This window comes from Pristiophorus japonicus, unplaced genomic scaffold, assembly GCF_044704955.1.
Source record: "Pristiophorus japonicus isolate sPriJap1 unplaced genomic scaffold, sPriJap1.hap1 HAP1_SCAFFOLD_747, whole genome shotgun sequence".
Taxonomy (NCBI): domain Eukaryota; kingdom Metazoa; phylum Chordata; class Chondrichthyes; family Pristiophoridae; genus Pristiophorus; species Pristiophorus japonicus.
The window spans coordinates 33,866-53,799 of record NW_027254663.1 but is presented as its reverse complement, the minus strand read 5'-3'; the positions used below and the strand labels follow the sequence as shown (position 1 = coordinate 53,799).

At 51.0% G+C, this 19,934-nt stretch overlaps 1 pseudogene; it reads right to left on the bottom strand.

Moving 5' to 3' along the window:
• LOC139256599 (programmed cell death protein 4-like) overlaps positions 1-19,111 on the bottom strand; it is a 107,295-nt pseudogene extending 88,184 nt beyond the window's left edge.
• Between the last annotated feature and the right edge of the window lie 823 nt (positions 19,112-19,934).

Below are 19,934 nucleotides of genomic sequence, written 5' to 3'. Positions count from 1 at the left end.
GACAAGGAAAGGTTGAAAAGATAAGCACAATGTTTAGCCGAGTTCTGAGGAAATCTCAGACCTGAAACATTAACTCGGTTTCTCTCTCCACGGATGTTGCCCAACCCGCTGAGTGTTTCAGCATTTTCTGTTTTTATTTAGCTGCTTGCTTGGAGTTTTACCAGATTGGCAGACAACACCTACCTCAACACTTGGCACCGGGGCAATCCTGCCATGAAAAACTGTGGGAGTGGCATGGAAACATAGAAAATAGGTGCAGGAGTAGGTCATTCGGCCCTTCGAGCCTGCACCACCATTCAATGCCATGGCTGATCATATTGAATGGCATCTTAACCGTGCCTTGGTTAAAACCACAGACAACACCCCTCCTACAAGGGGGATCAGTTTTACAAAACTAACAGCCTAGAGCAACAGTGAGCATTACATCAGTCTCCAATTTCCTGGAATCCATGAGGCCATTTGAGTACAGAGAATGACTCTCCTCAGCACCTGTTTAGTGCCCTATCTTTAGAGAAAACTATTCCCCACAACATGCTATTTATAAAATGGAACCCCAGCTCTTTACAATATACATTAACGATTTAGACGAAGGAATTGAGTGTAATATCTCCAAGTTTGCACATGACACTAAGCTGGGTGGCGGTGTGAGCTGTGAGGAGGATGCTAAGAGGCTGCAGGGTGACTTGGACAGGTTAGGTGAGTGGGTAAATATGCATGGCAGATGCAGTATAATGTGGATAAATGTGAGGTTATACATTTTGGGGGAAAAAACACGAAGGCAGAATATTATCTGGGTGGCGGCAGATAGGAAAAGGGGAGGTGCAACGAGACCTGGGTGTCATGTTCATCAGTCACTGAAATTGGGCAGACAGGTACAGCAGGCGGTGAAGAAGGCAAATGGTATGTTGGCCATCATAGCGAGGGGATTTGAGTATAGGAGCAGGGAGGTCTTACTGCAGTTGTACAGGGCCTTGGTGAGGCCTCACCTGGAATAGTGTGTTCAGTTTTGGTCTCCTAATCTGAGGAAGGACGTTCTTGCTATTGAGGGAGTGCAGCGAAGGTTTACCAGACTGATTCCCGGGATGGCGGGACTGACATATGAGGAGAGACTGGATCAACTGGGCCTTTATACATTGGAGTTTAGAAGGATGAGAGGGGATCTCATAGAAACTTACAAGATTCTGACGGGACTGGACAGGTTAGATGCGGGAAGAATGTTCCCGATGATGGGGAAGTCCAGAACCAGGGGACAGAGACTTAGGATAAGGGGTAAGCCATTTAGGACTGAGATGAGGAGAAACATCTTCACTCAGAGAGTTGTTAACCTGTGGAATTCCCTGCCGCAGAGAGTTGTTGATGCCAGTTCATTGGATATATTCAAGAGGGAGTTAGATATGGCCCTTACCGCTAAAGGGATCAAGGGGTATGGAGAGAGAGCAGGAAAGGGGTACTGAGGGAGTGATCAGCCATGGTCTTATTGAATGGTGGTGCAGGCTCGAAGGGCCAAATGGCCTACTCCTGCACCTATTTTCTATGTTTCTATGTTAAAACACACTCCTCAAATAATGGAGAGACATAGGACTGTGATAAAGTGCCCCAGCTGGAGGGGGAAAGAGGACAGAGAGACACAACAAGCTCTCGATAGCGAGGGGGGGCCAAAGTTCCTCAGCCTGTACAGCACACTGCATAGACTGCATCCAACTCCACTTCACTGCTTCCCAAACGGCCAGAAGCTTTGCTCTCTAACTGTGAGCAATAACGTTAAGATCAAACAAGGACAGACCGTATGAATGTAAAACGGGGATTGCATTATGTCTGTGTGCCCGGGTTCACTTAACATCCACTCAAGACTAACTTGACCATAACTCTTTTTTTTTCTATAAAACATTTAGTCTTGGCCTGTGGTGACTGTGGCCAGGCCACATTTAATGGCCATCCCAGGATGCCCTCAAAAGGCAGGGTTTGAGCCCTCTCTCTGAACCATTGCTGTCCTTGTGCTAATGGTTCCCCAATAATGGGGTTCGAGGAAACCCCAGCATACTGGAGGAGCAATGACGAAGTAACAGTGATACAAGTCCAAATCAGGACGGTGTGTGACCTTGAGGGGAACTTGGAAGGGTCGGTGTTCTAGCCCTTCTCAGTGGCAGAGGTTGTAGGAGAGAGATGCGGCTGAAATAATCTTGGTGAATCGCTGCAGTGCATCCTGTCGATTGCCAACACGGTGCCGGGGATGGTGGGGAAGGCGGGGTAATATCCGTCCCGTGGCAGAGGTACCGGTCAGGGGAATTGCTCTGTCCCAGACGGCGTGGCGAGTTGTTACAGCTGTGCTGAGAATCCCATCACGCTCCTACCTTGTGGCTGGAAGGTAGTGGAGATATTGTGAAGGGTCGGGAAGCGACCCAGCAGTCTCTGTACCCAGCCTCCGTCCCCCTCTTGTAGCCATGGTGTGTTGATGTGGTTGATCCCGTTCAGTGATGTTGATGGTGAGGGACTCAGTGACGATGATACCATTGAGGATCGGGCGGGGGAGGGGGTTTCTTTTGCTGGAGATGGTGACTACCTGTGTGACTTGCACGGTGTAAATGTTCCCGGCCACCTGCCCCCATCCAGGTGCGTGCCGTGGGCCATCAGAATGATGATGTACGGAGCAGAGCACTGTGGAACAGCCCCACTCCTGACCCTATGACTATTACACTGTAAAACTATTAACATGGAGAACAGATGGGTGGGAAGAGGTTGGGACAGGTAGCTGTCACAGAGCCAAATGGATCAGAGGAGCAGGCAGAGGAGCAGATAGGAACTCGAAAACAAAGGGCAATTTCACCATCCCACGCTCTCAGCAGGGAGCGCATCTTGGGCAATCAAAGAGGCAATTTTAAAAAGTGGGGTGGCAGATAGAGATAAATGAGTTTAGGGAGGGTTTTGCAAGACAGATAAAGAGAGAGGCATGCTGAAAGTGGTAGAGTTGGAGGGCAGGATGAGGATGAGGAGGAGGAGGAGGAGAACCCTCATTTACTTACAGCCACTTCATTTCCATCACCGTGTTCAAAGTACTCCTTCACAATTGGAGTCATGGTCTTGTGCAGCGCATTTCCATCCAGTTCTGGGACCATTGTCTCATACACTGTGTCCCCCTAACAAGAAAACAGACAGACGGATTCATCGGCAGATTCTCGATACCTCAACAGGTGCCACCCCACTCCAGCGATTTGCTGCGGTGATCGAGTGGGGAAAGCAGAAGTGGTCACTCCTATCCTCCCCCACAGAGAGATTCCTCGCATCAAACCCTTTAACGATTAACACGCTGTCCCTAGATGGGAGGTTACTTCCCAAGATCAGTGGCAGAAACTCAGTACTGCAGCTTCCCGGCACGACACAGAGACTGAGAAATGGCAGGGGTCTCTGAATGTCTTCGATCAGACAGGCCCTGGAACAGCACATGCTAAAACATGCACCAGTGCCGGGTTATTCCGTGCTGTCCGTTGCCTCTCTCCCACTCCGTTGGGTTAGGACCACACTACAATACACCCACCTGGACAGCGTCGTCGTCGTTTGGATCACGAGCATCGGGTTCCTCATAATCATAAATGACTCCAGCTGCACCCCACACACCCTTCCCGCCAGCTCCACCTACAAAGCAGAGAGACAGTGGTTATACCGGATCAATGAATCACGCTCTACTTATTTAGCAATCTGGAATTCTCGCCTTCAGAAGGCTGTAAGGTGCTGAGGGACACTTGAAGCTTTCAATCCCGAGGTCAATAGATTTTTGTTGGGTAAGGGTATCGAGGGATATGGAACCAAGGCGGGGAAATGCAGTTGAGGTACAGATCAGCCATGATATAACTGAAGGGCAGAGCAGGCTCGAGGGGCTGAGTGACTGCTACTGTTTCTATCTCATGCACTCAGAAATCTAATGACACCATGAGTGGAGCAATTTGTTATTAGCCCACAGGCAAGGGGAAGTCACTAAGTTGGAGCTTGTAGTTTTAGAAAATAGTAGTAGGCCATTCGGCCCTTCGAGCCTGCACCACCATTCAATATGATCATGGCTGATCCTCTATCTCAACACCATATTCCAGCTTTTTCCCCGTACCCCTTGATGCCCTTTGTGTCTAGAAATCTATCGATCTCCCTCTTCAATATATTCAGTGACTTGGCCTCCACAGCCTTCTGTGGTAAAGAATTCCACAGGTTCACCTCCCTCGGAGTGAAAACATTTCTCCTCATCTCGGTCCTAAATTTCCTACCCTGTATCCAGAGACTGTGACCCCTTGTTCTAGACTTGCCAGCCCTCCCCGGGGAAACATCCTCCCCGCATCCAGTCTGTTCAGAATTTTATAACTGAGATTATCTCTACATTTCAAGCGTTCGCAAACACTGTCTATGTTTTAACATTGATGCTAATAGTACGGGACTATTAGGGGCTTTAACCACACTCCTCCCCTGCAGGTATAGATTTAGGATTTATATCAGGGGGATTAGTGTGTACAATTTTAGACGCCTTGCGATAGGAGGGATGACAAACCAGGAAAAACGGCAACATCATTTTACCAGGAAGATACCAAGGGTGAAGAAAGGGTGGATCAACTGGTGCATTGTGAGTGGCTTAGCCCGTCACCAGACGTTCACAACACTCAATAAAACCCCAGCCAGTTGGGTCTGGGTCATCCACGATGAGGTATGCAGTTGTGAGGCTGGGGGATGAACTGGTAATGTGTCATGTGATTGTTGAACCTTTGTTAATAAAGCAACTGGTTTTTAATAGCAGTGTGTTGCTATGGATTCTTAAGCAAAGATCCCATGAAGCAAATAGGTTTCCCACTGTACCTCTCAAATCGAGAAAATGAACATGGAGTTTGACCGAGGTGCGAAAAATAATAACGTAACAGGCAAGGTGAACACAGGCAGATCATTTCCATTATTCGGTAAATGAGACTAGAGGCCACAATCTCCAGACAAGCACTAGATATATCAAGGGGGAATTCAAAGAAATCTCTCCATGCAGAGATATTGGAATCTGGAAAGCTTTACCACAAGGGATCAATTCGAAATTCAGGCAGGTGCCGGCGAGTTAAGAATAGCAGGAAAATGGGATTCGTTTGAGGAAAAGGGGAGCTGCAAAATCAGCCCCTCCCACCCCCCCGCAAACAGCAGCCTTAGGTCCCGCAATATCAAGGTTTCTCTGACGAGTCTCTCTGTCTCTCTCTCTGTCTCTGTCTCTCCCTCTGTCTCTCTCTCTCTGTCTCTCCCTCTCTCTCTCTCTCTCTCTCCGTCTCTCTCGACCCCATCTATACTGCCTGCTTCTATGGCCTACCCTGATGACCTATTTCACAGCTCAAAACATTAATTATTTGAAAAATGAATTAGATAGTTCCTTGAAAAAGGGCAGGAATAGCTATTTAAAGAAATAAAAGGCTGTATGGGGAGAAAACTGGGAGCCAACAGCTCCTTCTGAAGGGAGCTAGATCCCACAGACAAGAAAGTATGGGACGTGAGCATCATCATCATAGGCTGTCCCTTGGAGTCAAGGAAGACTTGCTTCCACTCTAACAGTGAGTCCATAGGAACCACAGTCCCTGTCACAGGTGGGACAGACAGTGGTTGAGGGAAGGGGAGGGTGGGACAGGTTTGCCGCACGCTCCTTCCGCTGCCTGCGCTTGATTTCTGCATGCTCTCGGCGATGAGACTCGAGGTGCTCAGCGCCCTCCCGGATGCACTTCCTCCTCTTAGGGCGGTCTTTGGCCAGGGACTCCCAGGTGTCAGTGGGGATGTTGCACTTTATCAGGGAGGCTTTGAGGGTGGTCCCTTGTAACGTTTCCTCTGCCCACCTTTGGCTCGCTTGCCGTGAAGGAGTTCAGAGTAGAGCGCTTGCTTTGGGGAGTCTCGTGTCTGGGGGACATGCGGACAATGTGGCCCGCCCAGCGGAGCTGGTCGAGTGTGGTCAGTGCTTCGATGCTGGGGATGTTGGCCTGGTCGAACCCAGGTGGCTCTGATGGAGACAATCGCTGGCGAGGCTTGATGGGTCAGTGTGGCGACCGGACTCATCGGAAACACTCGGCGACTGGATTGGGAGTGGGCCGAGACCTCCGCCTTTCTGCAAGTGCTGGATCTGAAGGACAATTTCATTTCTCTCCCTCCACACGCTGTCGCCATCCACTGGACCTGCTTCACAGGCTGCTACCTGAAACAATGAGTGGTTGCACTGCAGATTCTCTCGGCACAGTGTCACTCCAACCTTGGCTGCAGAGAACACAGAGCACGACAGAAGAGCTCCACAAAATGCAGCTTCATCAACTAAAGTCTTGAATTTCCAACAAACGGTATAAGCTCTCAATGCTTTCTTTGAATAACTATGAAAGTCAGTCAGTGATTTTTAAACAACTTGCATTTATATAGTGCCTTTAACATCACTTCACAGGAGCGTTTTCAAACACAATTTGACACCGAACCACATAAGGTGGTATTAGGACAGGTGACCAAAGGCTTGGTGAAAGAGGTAGGTTTTAAGGAGGAGAGAGGTAGAGAGACGGAGAGGTTTAAGAAGGGAATTCCAGAGCTTAGGGCCCAGGCAGCTGAAGGAACGGCCACCGATGGTGGAGTGATTAAAATAGGGGATACACAGAATTGGAGGAGCACAGAAATCTTGGAGGGTTGAAGGAGCTTACAGTGAGAGAGGGGCGAGGCAAATAAAGGGATTCGCAAACAAGGATGAGAATTTTTTTTTTTTTTTTTTAAATCGAGGAGTTGCCAGACCGGGAGCCAATGTAAGTCAGTGAGCACAGGGGGTGATGGGTGAGTGGGACTGGGTGTGAGTTAGGACACAGGGAAGTGAACACAGGGGGTGATGGGTAAGCGGGACTGGGTGTGAGTTAGGACACAGGGAAGTGAACACAGGGGGTGATGGGTGAGCGGGACTGGGTGTGAGTTAGGACACAGGGAAGTGAACACAGGGGGTGATGGGTGAGCGGGACTGGGTGTGAGTTAGGACACAGGGAAGTGAACACAGGGGGTGATGGGTGATCGGGACTGGGTGTGAGTTAGGACACGGGGCAGTGGGCACAGGGGGTGATGGGTGAGGGGGATTCGGTGAGAGTTAGGACACGGTCAGCGAGCACAGGGGGTGATGGGTGAGCGGGACTGGGTGTGAGTTAGGACACAGGGAAGTGAACACGGGGTGATGGGTGAGCGGGACTTGGTGTGAGTTAGGACACAGGGAAGTGAACACAGAGGGTGATGGGTGATCGGGACTGGGTGTGAGTTAGGACACGGGGCAGTGAGCACAGGGGGTGATGGGTGAGCGGGACTGGGTGTGAGTTAGGACACAGGGAAGTGAACACAGGGGATGATGGGTGAGCGGGACTGGGTGTGAGTTAGGACACGGAGCAGTGAGCACAGGGGGTGATGGGTGAGTGGGACTGGGTGTGAGTTAGGACACGGGGCACAGGGGTGATGGGTGAGCGGGACTGGGTGTGAGTTAGGACACGGGGGCAGTGAGCACAGGGGGTGATGGGTGAGTGGGACTGGGTGTGAGTTAGGACACGGGGCAGTGGGCACAGGGGGTGATGGGTGAGGGGGATTCGGTGAGAGTTAGGACACGGTCAGCGAGCACAGCGGGTGATGGGTGAGCGGGACTCGGCGCGAGTTAGGACACGGGGCAGCAGAGCTTTGGATGAGCTCAAGTTTACAGAGGATGGAAGGTGGGAGGCTGATAAACTTGTTAGAACAAGTGAAATCTTATTTCGCACCATTTCTCTTGGAGGTTGTGGGCAGTAACGGAGACGACTCAGGACAACCAGTCACCGTTTCTCTGGAGGTTGTGGGCAGTAACGGAGACGACTCAGGACAACCAGTCACCGTTTCTCTGGAGGTTTTGGGCAGTGACCGAGGCGACTCAGGACAACCAGTCACCATTTACCTTTCTTTGGGAGGCCTTGCCCTTTCCCAGTGCGAGATTTCCGGTCATTGAGCTTGCCTTTGGGACTGTTTGGGTCGGCACTCGCCTCGCCGCTCTCAGACACCGATTCCCACGTGGAGTCTCGGGAGGAATTACGTCTCAGTTGCTGTTTGGCCTTTGCCATGATGCGGGCTTGGTGGAACAGCTTTTCCTGCGGAGTCCAGTTCCCATTCACCTCACCATCGTTCAAATCCTCATCATTCTCGCCAATGTCCTGCACGACCACCAAATACAGATCTGCAATGGATGCCACGGGGTTAAAAACTCACAGGAGGCAGTAGGATTACAGAAAAACCTGGGTATTTTGCTGAGAGAAAGATCATGAAGCAGCAACTGGGCTTCCTGTACTGAGCACTGTCCCCACATGGCCCTCCCCTTCACTGTTAGTTTGGAACTGCAATGTGCTTTAGCTAAATCTCATTGAAGACATGTGGCTCAAACATTACCATGTGGCTCTGGGAATGGACGGGGCCCTGGTAACATATCAGAAATAGGAGCAGGAGTCGGCCATTCGGCCCCTCGAGCCTGCTCCGCCATTCAATAAGATCGTGGCTGATTCGATCATGGACTCAGCTCCACTTCCCCGCCCGCTCCCCATAACCCCAGATTCCCTTATCGCTCAAAAATCTGTCTATCTCCACCTTAAATTTATTCAATGACCCAGCCTCCATAGCTCTCTGGGGCAGAGAATTCCACAGATTCACCGCCCTCAGAAGAAATTTCTCCTCATCTCGGTTTTAAATGGGCGACCCCTTACTCTGAGACTATGTCCCCTAGTTCTAGGTTCCCCCACGAGGGGAAACATCCTCTCTGCGTCTACCCTGTCAAGCACACGCCATTTACAGTGCAGAAATCCTTGCACACACCGCGCCGGGAGCAGTCACTGTGTAACCACACTAGTGATAAACTTTTATCTCTAAAACGCTTCCACTGCTATCAGATCCAAAGGTTACTCCCCAAAAGCAGCTGGCTTTTCCATTTAAAAAAAAACTAGAGCTGCAGAGTGTTAGAAGTTCAAAAACAGCTCATGTTACAGGCTGAATTTACCCTGTTGTGTATGTATAATATAATATAATGTACAGTTACATAAGTCTACTGGATGTATCCTCACACTGTATACACTATGCCTGTACCACCAGGGGGTGCAACTGGTGGAGACCTAGGGGTCACCTGTACACGACAGGTAACCAGGTATAAACGGCAGCTCACCTTACAGTACCCTCACTCAGGAGCTGTAATAAATGGACTAAGGTCACCACAGTTCAAGTACAATACCTTACCTCGTGGGGTCATTACTCGAGTGCTTAAAGACACCATAACTAGCGACGAGATTATGAATTTCCACGCGAAAAATGGCCAACCTTGGCACCTTTCAACAATTCAACGATGGGGAAGATTGGGAGGGCTTTGTGGAAAGGCTCGAACACTTTTTCATTGTGAACGACCTGGCTGGAGACACACCGACCTCGCAGGCTGATAAGTGCAGAGCTATCCTGCTCAGCAGTTGTGGGCCCACCGTCTATGGCCTTGTCAGGGACTTGCTAACCCGAGAGAAGACAATGAGCAAAACATATACGGAGCTCGTAACGATGATACAGGAACTAAAGGGAACATCCTGACAGCCAGATACCGGTTCTACACACACCGGCGGCCCGAAGGCCAAGAAATCGCAAAATGCGCTGCAGACCTCAGATGATTGGCTGCACCGTGTGATTTTGGTGACCAGCTCACCGAAGCGCTGTGGGACAGCTTCCTTATTGGATTCGGCCACGAGGGCCTTCTCCACAGGCTGCTCTCTGCGGACACCACGGTCACCCTGCAGAAGGCAATTAACGTCAGCCAGGCGTTCATGGCCTCGGCCTGCGATTCCAAGCGGATGACTCACCCCCAGGACTCTAACCCGGCAAGTACTGTGAAGCGACTGGTGCCTTTTAGAGGCAAGGCTGCTGCAAGAGGCAAGGCTGCTGCAAGCGGCCTTTCTCAGGGTAGAGAGAGCAGAACCCCGAGTCCCACAACCCTGTCCGCCACATGGGGCCAAGCAGCCAGCCCCATGCTGGTGCTGTGGAGGAAATCACAGGGCCCATCAGTGCCGCGACAAAGACTATACTTGCAAAGGCTGTAACACGAAGGGCCACCACCAGTGAATGTGCAAGAGAAATTGTACTCACCGAGTCGGTGAAGAGTTGGCTGATCATCCGGACTCCAGCGACGATGAAGAGAGAGTCCATGAGGCAGCTGAGCCTCACGCTGAGGTGTACGGAGTGTTTAACTGCACCACCGAGAGCTCGCCACTGAAAACGGAAGTCGAAATCAACGATGTTCCAGACACTTTGGAGGTGGACACAGGGGCGAGCCAGTCACTGATGAATCAGGCAGCCTTTGAGAAACTCTGGGACAATCTAATCGAACGACCTAAAATGATCCCAATCCAAGTGAAGCTGCTCACCTACACAAAAGGCACCATCCCAGTGGTTGGCAGCGTGGATGTCCAGGTGTCCCAGGGCGGTGCGATGCACCAGTTCCCTTTGTGGATCGTTGCTGGTGATGGTCCAATGCTGCTCGGAAGATGATGGATGAAACCAATCCGTTGGAGCTGGGAAAACCTCCAGCCTCTGGCGATCGACGTTCCCCGCGGCCCCGAATTTGAATCCAGCACAACACCCGAGATACCAACCGCTCAACTCGACTGTGTGGCGACGACACAGACCGCGCAACCCAACGGTGAGATGATCCAGCCCAAACGACCCAACCTCACCCCCCAGGCTCCAGTGGCAGGACTCCGGAGAGAATCGGTGCAGAAGGTAACTTCCCGGCTTCTGTGGCAGAACCTGGGGAGAAAAGGATCACCGCAGCCTACCTCGTGGAGGGAAAGAAGATGGCGCCCGAACCTCGAGGTGAAGTAAAGATGGCGGCGACCAGACCACGAGGGGCAGCGTTGGTGGAGCAACACGTGATGCCGAGCAGCGAACCGGATTGGGGTAAAGATTGCAAGGCCCTCTTAAAGGAGACCTGCAACCCATCACAATTAAAGGGACAGTTTCACTCTTTATACAGCGATGCCGGTGATAGTGTGTTCAGTTTTGGTCTCCTAATCTGAGAAAGGACATTCTTGCTATTGAGGGAGTGCAGCGAAGGTTCACCAGACTGATTCCCGGGATGGCAGGACTGACATATGAGGAGAGACTGGATCGACTGGGCCTTTATACACTGGAGTTTAGAAGGATGAGAGGGGATCTCATAGAAACATATAAAATTCTGACGGGACTGGACAGGTTAGATGCGGGTAGAATGTTTCCGATGTTGGGGAAGTCCAGGGCCAGGGGACACAGTCTTAGGATAAGGGGTAAGCCATTTAGGACTGAGATGAGGAGAAACTTCTTCACTCAGAGAGTTATTAACCTGTGGAATTCCCTACCGCAGAGAGTTGTTGATGCCAGTTCATTGGATATATTCAAGAGAGATTTAGATATGGCCCTTACGACTAAAGGGATCAAGGGGTACTGAAGGAATGATCAGCCATGATCTTATTGAATGGTGGTGCAGGCTCGAAGGGCCGGATGGCCTACTCCTGCACCTTGTTTCTATGCATATGCAAGCGATGTAATTGACAAATTTAAGTTTGTAAATGTAACTATCCGTGTTAAGTCGGGCGTTTGCAGTCGGAGCCAATGTATTATGACAGTAAATGAAGAAATGATGTGCGATGCCGGGTTCTACATGTACGCCGACAAAAACAAGGGCAACCTCCCGTCGGAAGCACCCAGGTCCAGCGAGCGACGCCATCATGTAGCCTGCACCTCTGGGACCAATGTGATGCCCCAGGGAGCGTGGCCACACACAGAGGGAGTATACCAGCTGCAGTGCCAGCGATCAGCGGACGGCAAAGGCACCACCACCGGTACCCTGCCCCCGATCGGCTGTACCTCTCTGGCCACCAGGGCCAGTACCGGGAGCAAGAGACTAGCACACTCCAGCTCTCCCAATGAGACCTGGGATGACCAAGCTCCCACTATCGCTGAAGGGCAGCAGGGAGACACTGCAGCCCTCAAAGGAGGACAGGGCGGTCACACACACATTCCTGTGGCTCTGCCCACCACGAGGCAACGGTAAAGGCCCTGAGACTCAGCCAGGAGAGCGATCTGAGTCCACCCAGCTGGCAGGGGGCGCAGTGCCACCATCAGAAAACCTGGACACAGTCCGGTTACTCTGAAACTAGCGTTCTTACCCACCTGCACCTACACCCCAGGGGCAAGACTGTGATACCATGTTTGGACTTTCAGAAGGCTTTCGACAACGTCCCACACAAGAGATTAATGTGCAAAGTTAAAACACATGGGATTGGGGGTAGTGTGCTGACGTGGATTGAGAACTGGTTGTCAGACAGGAAGCAAAGAGTAGGAGTAAATGGGTACTTTTCAGAATGGCAGGCAGTGACTAGTGGGGTACCGCAAGGTTCTGTGCTGGGGCCCCAGCTGTTTACATTGTACATTAATGATTTTGACGAGGGGATTAAATGTAGTATCTCCAAATTTGCGGATGACACTAAGTTGGGTGGCAGTGTGAGCTGCGAGGAGGATGCTATGAGGCTGCAGAGTGACTTGGATAGGTTAGGTGAGTGGGCAAATGCATGGTAGATGAAGTATAATGTGGATAAATGTGAGGTTATTCACTTTGGTGGTAAAAACAGAGAGACAGACTATTATCTGAATGGTGACAGATTAGGAAAAGGGGAGGTGCAACGAGACCTGGGTGTCATGGTACATCAGTCATTGAAGGTTGGCATGCAGATGCAGCTGAATGGATGGTCTCCAAGAAATCAATGAGCTCCTCACACTTGTTACATAAGAACATAAGAAATAGAAGAGTAGGCCATTCGGCCCCTCGAGCCTGCTCCGCCATTCAATGGCTGATCTGATCATGGACTCAGCTCCACTTCCCTGCCTGCTCCCCATAACCCTTTACTCCCTTATCGGTTAAGAGGGTGGAAGGAGAAGGGAGAGTGGCTTAAGGGGACGATTGGTAGTGGAACAAAGAAGCCAAGGGTTATCGTTGCATTCGAGGATGATGCTGGAATATGAAGCAGTTTTGGCAGGAGAGAGCAGGACCCAACAGTACTTGCTGCGGCTCATTCGACTCAATCTCGCCTCACAGGACAGCCCTTTCATCCCAGGAATCAATATAGGGAACCTTCATAAAACCATGTTGACCCAACTTAATCGTATGATTTTCTCAGTGTCCTATTACCACGTCCTTAACAACAGATTCTGGCATGCTGACTGAATGCACGTGTCACTGTGCTGTATCAGGCACACCCCCAGTCACTATCTGCTTATACGGAGATAGCAGTTAATTCTGAATGCTGCTAAGAACATTGTTTGAAGACCTCCTGTGGTCACAGACAGACACCAGCAGGTGCTGCATCTGCAATTTGCTCTTAACATGACCACTCAATGGGGGGGCAGGTTTCTGCATTCAGTCTCCGACATGTCAAGGCTGAAAATGTGAATGACTAAGCTAGCCACAGCACACAAGATGGTGGGACTGGTTTGCCGCACGCTCCTTCCGCTGCCTGCGCTTGGTTTCTGCACGCTCTCGGCAATGAGACTCGGTGCTCAGCGCCCTCCCGGATGCACTTCCTCCAGTTAGGGCGATCTTTGGCCAGGGACTCCCAGGTGTTGGTGGGGATGTTGCACTTTATCAGAGAGGCTTCGAGGGTGTCCTTGTAACGTTTCCTCTGCCCACCTTGGGCTCATTTGCCGTGAAGGAGTTCCGAGTAGAGCGCTTGCTTAGGGAGTCTCATGTCTGGCATGTGGACACTGTGGCCCTGCCCAGCAGAGCTGGTCGAGTGTGGTCAGTGCTTCGATGCTGGGGATGTTGGCCTGGTCGAGGACGCTAACCTTGGTGCGTCTGTCCTCCCAGGGGATTTGTAGGATCTTGCAGAGACAACGCTGGTGGGATTTCTCCAGCGACTTGAGGTGTCGACTGTACATGGTCCATGTCGCTGAGCCATACAGGCGAGCGGGTATTACTACAGCCCTGTAGACCATGAGCTTGGTAGTAGATTTGAGGGCCTGCTCTTCAAACACTCCTTTCCTCAGGTGGTCAAAGGCTGCACCGGAGGCGAGGTTGAATCTTGTCGTCAATACCTGCTCTTGTTGCTAATAGGCTCCTGAGGTATGGGAAGTGGTCCACGTTGTCCAGGGCCGTGCCTATAGAAAAGAAAGGACATGCATTTCTGTGATGCCATCCCACCTCCTCAGGTATTCCAAAGTCGTACTTTGAAGAGTGGTCACTGTTCGTGCATGTGTCATCATCATCACAGGCGGTCCCTCGAACCAGGATGACTTGCTTCCACGAGAGTTCACAGATGTTTCAATGAAGGACCCGATATTCCAGTCCTGAACTCCAATTGAAGGGTGGAAGATGCCTGTGCGTGGATTGTTTTAACGTGGGGTGACTGTTGCACACCAGCCACCACATCCAGTTTTCCCCTTCTCTGCTACAGGCACCAACTCTTCCTGGTATTGGCATCTCCCAGTATGTCATCAAGTGATCATTACACAGAGGAGCCGAGAGCCCGGGGGCAGCACAGGTCAGCCCACACTGCGATATGTGTGCGCACTGGGTCTGTGCAGCAGAGCTGGTCTCCAGAGACTGTGGTTCTCATATTGGACTGTTCAGCCACCTAAGGACTCACTCGAAGAGTGGAAGCAAGTCTTCCTCGATTCCGAGGGACAGCCTGTGATGACAGTGAATAACAGCAGGCAATGTACCAATGGCTGGTATTAAAGCTGGGCCCACCCCTGTCCTCGCTCCACAGCCACATGCCAGTACTTTCCACCACAGGTCACTGTATAGGACCAGGAACAAGCACTCTGGCTGATTTTCCCATCTGAGGGAGCTGAGTTTAACTGGAGTACCTCAACTGCTACCCTGGCGGAGGAAAGATTGGGGACAGAACATGCCTTTTGACCTGTGCAGCACTGACTGAACTATCCAGGCGCTCACCAGTTCCAAATTAAAATCTGACAACAGAAAGCCCCAAAAACATCTCAATTTCTGCCACAACTGGGGAGCAGAAACAGTCCAGCAACAAGTTTGTTTATGTGAGGGAGTGAGATCATACATTTTGCTACTGTGGATATAGAGAGTATATAGAAACAGAAATTTACAGCGCAGAAGGAGGCCATTGCGGCCCATTGTGTCCACGCCGGCCGACAAAGAGCCACACGGCCCTCGGTCAGCGGCCCTGAAGGTTACATATAAACCTATGAACAATGACCAAAGGGCAAAGAGCACCCAGCCCAACCAATCCGCCCCACACAACTGCGACACCCCTTATACTGAAACATTCTACACTCCACCCCAACCGGAGTCATGTGATCTCCTGGGAGAGGCAAAAACCAGATAAAAACCCAGGCCAATTTCGGGAGAAAGAATCTGGGAAAATTCCTCTCCGACCCATCCAGGCAATCGACACTAGTCCAGGAGATCACCTTGGCCGTATTCTATTCCCTGCAGTACTTACCATTATATCTGCACCGTCCAACAAAAGGTCATCCAGTCTAATCCCAATTACCAGCTCTAGGTCTGTAACCCTGCAGGTTACATCGAACCATAGAAAATAGGTGCAGGAGTAGGCCATCGGCTCTTCGAGCCTGCACCATCATTCAATAAGATCTTGGCTGATCATTCCCTCAGTACCACTTTCCTGCTTTCTCTCCATACCCCTTGATCCCTTTAGCTGTGAGGGCCATATCAAACTCCTTCTTGAATATATCCAATGAACTGACATCAACAACTCTCTGCGGCAGGGAATTCCACAGGTTAACAACTCTCTGAGTGAAGAAGTTTCCCCTCATCTCGTTCCTAAATGGCCTGTCCCTTATCCTAAGACTGTGTCCCCTGGTTCTGGACTTCCCCAACATCGGGAACATTCTTCCCGCATCTAACCTGTCCCATCCCGTCCCGTCAGAATTTTATACGTTTCTATGAGATCGCCTCTCATCCTTCTAAACTCCAGTGTATAAAGGCCCAGTTGATTCAGTCTCTTCTCGTATGTCAGTCCAGCCATCCCTGGAATCAGTCTGGTGAACCTTCGCTGCACTCCCTCAATAGCAAGAATGTCCTTCCTCAGATTAGGAGACCAAAACTGAACACAATATTCCAGGTGGGGCTTCACCAAGGCCCTGTACAACTGCAGTAAGACCTCCCTGCTCCTATACTCAAATCCCCTCGCTATGAAGGCCAACATACCATTTGCTTTCTTCACCGCCTGCTGTACCTACATGCCAACTTTCAATGACTGATGTACCATGACACCCAGGGCTCGTTGCACCTCCCCTTTTCCTAATCTGTCACCATTCAGATAATATTCTATCTTCGCGTTTTTGCCCCCAAAGTGGATAACCTCACATTTATCTACATTTTACTGCATCTGCCATGCATTTGCCCACTCGCCTAACCTGTCCAAGTCACCCTACAGCCTCTTAGCGTCCTCCTCACAGCTCACACCGCCACCCAGTTTAGTGTCATCTGCAAACTTGGAGATATTACACTCAATTCCATCAACTAAATCGTTAATATATATTGTAAATAGCTGGGGTCCCAGCACTGAGCCCTGCGGCACTCCACTAGTCACTGCCTGCCATTCTGAAAAGGACCCATTTATCCCAACTCTCTGCTTCCTGTCTGCCAACCAGTTCTCTATCCACGTCAGTATATTACTCCCAAATACCATGTGCTTTGATTTTGCACACCAATATCTTGTGTGGGACCTTGTCAAAAGCCCTTTCGAAAGTCCAAATACACCACATCCACTGGTTCTCCCTTGTCCACTCTATTAGTTACATCCTCAAAAAATTCCAGAAGATTTGTCAAGCATGATTTCCCTTTCACAAATCCATGCTGACTTGGACCAATCCTATTACTGCTTTCCAAATGTGCTGCTATTTCATCCTTAATAATAGATTCCAACATTTTCCCCACTACTGATGTCAGGCTAACCGGTCTATAATTACCCGCTTTCTCTCTCCCTCCTTTTTTTTTTTAAAGTGGTGTTACATTAGCTACCCTCCATAGGAACGGATCCAGAGTCGATAGACTGTTGGAAAATTATCACCAATGCATCCACTATTTCTAGGACCACTTCCTTAAGTACTCTGGGATGCAAACTATCAGGCCCTGGGGATTTATTGGCCTTCAATCCCATCAATTTCCCACCTAATCCTTCAGTTCCTCCCTCTCACTAGACCCTCGGTCCCCGAGTACATCCGGAAGGTTATTTGTGTCTTCCTTTGGTACTTTAAGTGCCCATCCAATCATCTCTTAAAAGTGGTGAGGATTTCTGCATCCACCACTCTGCCAGGCAGCAAGTTCCAGATCCCCTCTGCGTAAAGAAGCTCCCCCTCAAATCCCCTCTAAACCTTCCAACAACCACCTTAAAACTATGCCCCCTCGTAATAGACTCCTCCACCAATGGAAATAGGCCATAGATCCCAGCCCGTCAGTCAGTGTAGAGTAGATCCTAGCCTGTCAGTCAGTCAGTATAGAGTGGATCCTAGCCTGTCAGTGAGTGTAGAGTAGATCCTCGCCCGTCAGTCAGTGTAGAGTAGATCCTAGCCCGTCAGTCAGTGTAGAGTAGATCCTAGCCTGTCAGCCAGTGTAGAGTAGATCCTAGCCCGTCAGTCAGTGTAGAGTGGATCCTAGCCCGTCAGTGAGTGTAGAGTGGATCCTAGCCCGTCAGTCAGTGTAGAGTAGATCCTCGCTCGTCAGTCAGTGTAGAGTGGATCCTAGCCCGTCAGTGAGTGTAGAGTAGATCCTAGCCCGTCAGTCAGTGTAGAGTAGATCCTAGCCCGTCAGTGAGTGTAGAGTAGATCCTAGCCTGTCAGTCAGTGTAGAGTAGATCCTAGCCCGTCAGTCAGTGTAGAGTGGATCCTAGCCCGTCAGTCAGTGTAGAGTGGATCCTAGCCTGTCAGTCAGTGTAGAGTAGATCCTAGCCCGTCAGTCAGTGTAGAGTAGATCCTAGCCTGTCAGTCAGTGTAGAGTGGATCCTAGCCCGTCAGTGAGTGTAGAGAGTAGATCCTCGTCCGTCAGTCAGTGTAGAGTGGACCCCAGCCCGTCAGTCAGTGTAGAGTGGATCCCAGCCCGTCAGTCAGTGTAGAGTGGATCCTAGCCCGTCAGTGAGTGTAGAGAGTAGATCCTCGCCCGTCAGTCAGTGTAGAGAGTAGATCCTTGCCCGTCAGTCAGTGTAGAGTGGATTCCAGCCCGTCAGTCAGTGTAGAGTGGATCCTAGCCCGTCAGTGAGTGTAGAGAGTAGATCCTCGCCCGTCAGTCAGTGTAGAGAATAGATCCTTGCCCGTCAGTCAGTGTAGAGTGGATTCCAGCCCGTCAGTCAGTGTAGAGTAGATCCTCACCCGTCAGTCAGTGTAGAGAGTAGATCCTCGCCCGTCAGTCAGTGTAGAGTGTATCCTTGCCCGTCAGTCAGTGTAGAGTGGATTCCAGCCCGTCAGTCAGTGTAGAGTAGATCCTAGCCTGTTAGTCAGTGTAGAGTGGATCCTAGCCCGTCAGTGAGTGTAGAGAGTAGATCCTCACCCGTCAGTCAGTGTAGAGAGTAGATCCTCACCCGTCAGTCAGTGTAGAGTGGATCCTAGCCCGTCAGTGAGTGTAGAGAGTAGATCCTCGCCCGTCAGTCAGTGTAGAGTGGATCCTAGCCTGTTAGTCAGTGTAGAGTGGATCCCAGCCCGTCAGTCACAATGAGTGCCGAGGTCTCCAGATCAGGAACAGCGGCAACTGACTGTCAGGAGTAAAGAAATGTTGCTGACCTCTTGGACCAGGGATTGAAGGAATTGAAAAGCTGAAGGGGCCGATGTTGAAGATTTCTCTCCACCCCAACCCGCGGGGCTCTCGGGATGTAGTGTGAAATTCAACTCTTGGTACTTGTTTTTGCTGCAGGCAGTGAAGTCGGGTTGCGGCGGGGCAGAAGTGCGCGGGGAGCTCGACGCAGACGTCCCGCATCACGCCCGACACATCGCAACGTCCCTCCCCGTCAGTTACAGGGGAGGGCCGCTGCAAACGCTGTCGCCACGTTAGTGGCACGCACTGGGCCACCAGGGAGGGTTTCGGCGGGGCTGGCAGTTCGGCATTCCCTCGCATGTTGGCGGTCCAGCCAAATCCGTGGCCGCCATTGCCGGGTCTACCTCGGGGTCGGCGGACAATTAAACTAAAATGGCAGCCGCAGTCCGCCCCTTTAAGGGCGGACGCACCGCCCAGCCACAACCAGCTTCCCGCCGGGGACACCGAGCGGTGACCGATCTGGTCCCATGGGGCAATTTCCCACACGGGACAGAAAGGAGGTCGCCGCCGGTCGGTCGGGAGGTCGACAGGGCGGGAACACGGGCGGGCGAGAACGTCCACTGCCCCCCAAAAAATATGGGCAATGTCGCGATTGTCTGCAATTGCGCGCGGATCGAGTGGTGAGTGCTTTCCGTGCCGTCACTGCTAACAGTTCTTTAAAACAGGGGCAATTTCAGCCACGGAGACTCGACAAAGTCCACACACAGCCATTTGCTGGTGTTCGTCCACACTGCCCTGTAGGTGGCCGGCTTGCTCCCCGCGGAGTGGGAAATGTTGAGGGTTGAAGCCCCACTCGAGGTTTGAGCATGTAACCCAGACTCACCCGACAGTGCAGTGCGGAGGGATGCTGCACTATCGGAGGCATTGCATCTCGAAGATATTTAGAGCAAGACCCTACCAGCCCACAGGTCAGAATTAAAGATCTCACGGCAGTACTATACAACAGTGGGGGAGTTCTCCCTGTGTCCTTGCCAAGATTCATCCCTCAGCTAATACCACTAACATCAAATTATCTGGTTATTTATCACATTGACGGCCACTTTAAAAAAAAATGTTTGTACTCGGGATGAGGGTGACGCAGGGAAGGTGCACGGATTGCCGATCCCTAAGTGGGCTGCCCCGA